This window comes from Oratosquilla oratoria, chromosome 37, assembly GCF_046742065.1.
Source record: "Oratosquilla oratoria isolate Oo_2021 chromosome 37, ASM4674206v1, whole genome shotgun sequence".
Classification (NCBI taxonomy): domain Eukaryota; kingdom Metazoa; phylum Arthropoda; class Malacostraca; order Stomatopoda; family Squillidae; genus Oratosquilla; species Oratosquilla oratoria.
The window spans coordinates 7,135,811-7,140,810 of NC_134813.1; positions in this window are offsets into that span (position 1 = coordinate 7,135,811).

Here is a 5,000-nt window from a genome sequence, read left to right on the forward strand (position 1 = left end):
TGTGTGTGTGTGTGTGTGTGTGTGTGTGTGTGTGTGTGTGTGTGTGTGTGTGTGTTTATTTACCTAGTTGCATTTACCTAGTTGTATTTTACGGGAAGGGGAGCTATGCTCGTGGTGTCCCGTCTTCATATCTCGTTTTATCTAAACTATTTTTAAGTTCATGTATTGTTTTTGCACACACCACTTTCTCATCTAACTTGTTCCAAATGTCTATTACTCTGTGAGGAAAGCTGTTCTTTTTCAGATCTCTTCTATAGCTATCTTTCTTGATTTTCTTTCCGTGTCCTCTTGTATTTCTATCATCCCATTTTATTAGATCCTCTCTATCAATCATTTCTATGCCTTTCATGATCCTGTAAATGGCTATCAAATCTCCTCTCTCTCTTCTTTGCTCTAGTGTCTGTAGCTCAAGTTTTGCTAGTCTCTCTTCATATGATAGTTTTGAGAGTGTTAGTGCCAATTTTGTAATTGCTCTTTGTATTCTTTCAAGTTTTTTTGTACATTTTTTTGTACTTGGTGACCACATCGTTGCTGCATATTCCAATCTTGGTCTTATCAGAATGATTAGTATTTTCTTCACCATTTCTTCATCCAGGTATGTAAATGTCACTTTCATTGTTCTTATTAAATTATAAGTTTCTCCAAAAATCTTAGTTATATGTTTCTCAGGTGACATATTATTTATAACAATGACTCCCAGGTCCTTTTCATTTTCAACATTTTTATTCCTTCTCCCAATTTATATGATCCTGTTATTCTGTTTTTGCTTTTTCCAAATTCCATTATACTACACTTTTTAGTGTTGAGCTCCATCTCCCACTTCCTACTCCATTCCCATACTTTATTTAGATCACTATGTAGTGACTCACAATCTTCTTCCGTGTTCACTTTTTTTTTATAGTTTTGCATCATCTGCAAAGAAGCTCATATAACTTTCAATTTCTTCATCCATATCATTAATATATATAGCAAACATTATTGGGGCCAAAACTGTTCCTTGTGGAACACCACTTATTACTTCATCCCAATTTGAGTGTTTGTCTCTTATCACTACTCTCATTTTTCTTTCTTGCAAAAAGTCTTCCATCCATTTAAGCAGTTTACCCTGTATTCCTCCTTCAGTTTCTAATTTCTTAAGCAACTTCTTATGTGGTACTTTGTCAAAAGCTTTTTTTAGGTCTAGAAATGCACAATCAGTCCATCCATCCCTTTCTTGTATTATATCTATTAGCCTTAAATAGAAACATATTAAATTGGTGACGCATGATCGTCCTTGTCTGAATCCAAATTGCCTTGGATTTAGCACGCTGTTATTTTTTTTCTAAATATTTTACCCATCTAGTTTTGACAATTCTTTCACAAATTTTTGCTATTGTACTTGTTAGAGAGACTGGTCTATAGTTGGCAGGGTCTTCTTTATTTTTTCCTTTATATATAGGTACTATATTTGCTTTTTTCCAATAATTTGGAACTTTTCCTTCTTTCAAGGAACTGTTTATTATGCTGTGTATTTTGTCTGCCAGTTCATTCCTGCATTCTTTCAAATTCCAGTTTGCTATTTCATCTGGTCCATGCGATTTTCTGACATCAAGATTTCTCAAGTGTTTTATTATTTCATTCTTTGTTACCTGTATTTCTTTCATAGGGGGGACTTTCTCTTTCCATTCGATTTCCCCAGGTTGTATGTTCTCCCTTGTAAACACTGATTTAAAATGCTTGTTCATAATTTCTGCCATTTCTATTTCCTCTGTGTATTCAACTCCTCCTTGTCTTAATTTCTCCAAATCTTGTTTGTTTTTCAGTTTGCTATTTACAAATCTGTAAAATAATTTTGGTTGATCTTTACATTTTTCTATGACATCTTTTTCATATTTTCTCTTTTCCTCTCTGCACACTTGTACATATTCATTTCTATAACAAGTATATGTTTTCCATTTTTCAGGTCTTTTGTCTTTCTTGCTTTGGTCCAAGCTTTATCTCTTTTGTCTTTTAACTCCCTACAACTTTGTTTAGATGTAGTAAAAATAATTCCAAAACCCAAAGCACACTTGGCATCATCACATAAGGGTTTATCGGACAAGTTAATCACAAAACTTGGGTTGGCATGTTTAGTCCAATTGCTTTCTTTGATTAAAATTGTCAAGCTTTTTGTCATGTTTAACACTAAGGGTTTTACACACAAACCTCACTTTTTTCATAGCAGTGACCTTACAATCTTGATTTCCATTCCACCTGTATACCATGATCAAATCCACTTTTTTTCCTCTTCTTCTTTTTTTAATCCCAAAACTCTGAACATCGCACTGCCTTCAATTTTCGTGATCTTCAAATGGTCGAATGCACAGACTTGATAATCGGTTGTTTAGAAGAGGCTTAGGTAACACTTGCTCTTGTTCTTCCAAGCACCGTTTAAGAAATTTTAGCCGGAGTTTCATCTTGTAGGACTTGGAGAGAGCTGAACAGAATTCCGTGACGAAGGGAGAAAGTCCAGGGCAGTAAGCAGTAAAGTCTTAGAAGTAGTGCGTGGTATCCATTTTCCATGAGAAATCACACGAACTCGTAATTCTAAATATACAGAAAAACCACCAAGGAAAATAATAAATATATTGATAACCGAGCGCTTTCGTCTATTCAGACATCCTCAGGGTGCATACAATGGTTATTTACTCGTGCCCCTGTTTCTGATTTATTGATGTTCCTTGAAGAAGAACTGAAAAAAACATGAGTTGCCACTACCTACCACCACTATCATTGATTTAATTAGATTATGTATTGTTGGCTCAAATTTTGTGTTTGACGGGAAATAGTTCCAGCAAAATTTTGGTATGGCTATGGGCAACACCCTTTCGCCAGTTCTCAACTATCTTTACATGGAATTTTTTTAAACTAAGTTATTACATAAAATTCTCTCCCATAATGTTACATGGTATAGATACATTGATGATATATGTATTTGGCCTGACAATGATGAATGTACTTGTTCTTATCTAAACTTAATGCCTTGATCCCTTCTATCAAATTCACCATGGAAATAATGGTTTACAGAAATGAAAGGTCTTTAAAATTTGATATCTACAGAAAACCCACCAATGTCCTTTCATATGTACATTTTTATTCGTCTCATCATTACAGGACAAAAATGTCAGTGTTATCATCAATGTTCCTTAGAGCGTATAGAATTTGTAGTCCGGAGTTTTTGGATGATGAATTCTTAAGAAAGATGAAGAAAGGGAAAGAGATAAGAAATTAAGATAAAGAAAAATACGAGAAAAGAACGGAGACCGAAAAAATGCAGTTCTACTGGAGAGTGCTAGACATGAGATTGAAAAAATGGTATATTCAAGAAAAGAAAAAGAAAGGTTCAGAGAACGAGAAGGAGGAAGTAGAAAATTAAAACTAGCTTATGCCAATATAAACGAACTAATCTCAGGACTAAACGAACTAAAAGATTACCTCTCAGAAGAAAAACTAGATATAATGGGAATTGTGGAGACAAAATTAAGAGGTCCTCTGTTAACATTGTTAGACACGGATTATATAATTATTGGCTTAGAAATAGAGAGGAGAAACAGGGTGGAGGAGTCATGTTCCTGGTTAAGAAAAACCTAAATGTGACGAAAGTTACATATGGAGAGAACAGGGTGGAGATGATCACAATAAGAGTCGTAGATAGTGACATGAAAAGCAGAAAGTTTGCAGTGATTTATGTGCCCCCAAAAATGGGGTCTTGGAAAGAGAGATTATTCCAAAATGTTAGATGATACGAGACTTTCATTAAACGAGATGCTGAAGGATGGAAATAACGCGGTACTTATGGGAGATTTTAACTGCAAAGGAATCTGTTGGGAAGAGATGACAGTGAAAGGTGGAGAAGATCAATGGGGAATTTTTTTTACTCGACATGACTATAGAAAATGAGATGACACAATGGGTAAAAGAAAACGCTGGGTTTAAAGATAATGAAGAACCATCGAAACTAGATTTATTATTTATATCAGAACCTGAAATTGTGAACAAAATTTGATACAAAACACCAATTGCGAAGTGACCATATACTACTTGAGATAGAACTAAAGAAGGAAATATATATAGAGAGAAATGACGAATACATAAAAGGAAGACTGATGTATAGTGAAATGGACTTTAAGAAACATAGGTTTTTTTTCTTTCTTTCTCAAAGCGAACTGGGAAAATTTCTACAATGAAGAAACACAAGTGGAAGAAAAATTGATTATTCTGATGAAAATGGATAAAGAAGAAGTGAATAAATATGTCCCAAAGCAAAAACAAGGAAAAGTATATATTAAACGCTGGTTCAGCAGAAAGTGCAGCGAAGCGAAAGATGGAATAGATAAAGTTTGGAAAAGATGGAGAAAAGACAAAAAAAACTAAAAAGTGGCAAATAAATATTAATCAGAGGAATTAAAATGTAAAAATACACAAGGAAGAAAAATAAACTACGAAAAAGATATAATAGAAAAATGTAAGGATCAACTAGAACTATTATACAGATTTGTAAATGGTAAACTAAAAAACAAACAGGAAATAGTGAAACTACGCCAAGCAAATATGGAATATACAGAGGATACAGAAATGGCCAAATTCGTGAATAAGCACTTCAAGTCAGTTTTCACTAGAGAAAATATAAACATCGGGATGAAGGAAGGGAAGTAACCCCCTCCCCCCCCACCTCCATGAGGGAAATATCAGTATCACGGAAAGAAATAATGAACCAAATAATGAACCTCGATGTCAAAAAACTGCACGGTCCAGATGGAATAGCAAACTGGATACTAAAAGAATGTAAAGAAGAACTAATAGACAAAATATATAGCATAATAAGTTGCTCACTCAAGGAAGGAAAATACCAGAAGACTGGGAAAATGCTGATATAGTACCAATTTATAAAGGATGAAATAAGGAAGACCCAACAAATTACAGGCTGGTTTCCCTTACAAGCACGGTAGCCAAAAGTTATCAAAAAATATAAAAGGTACATG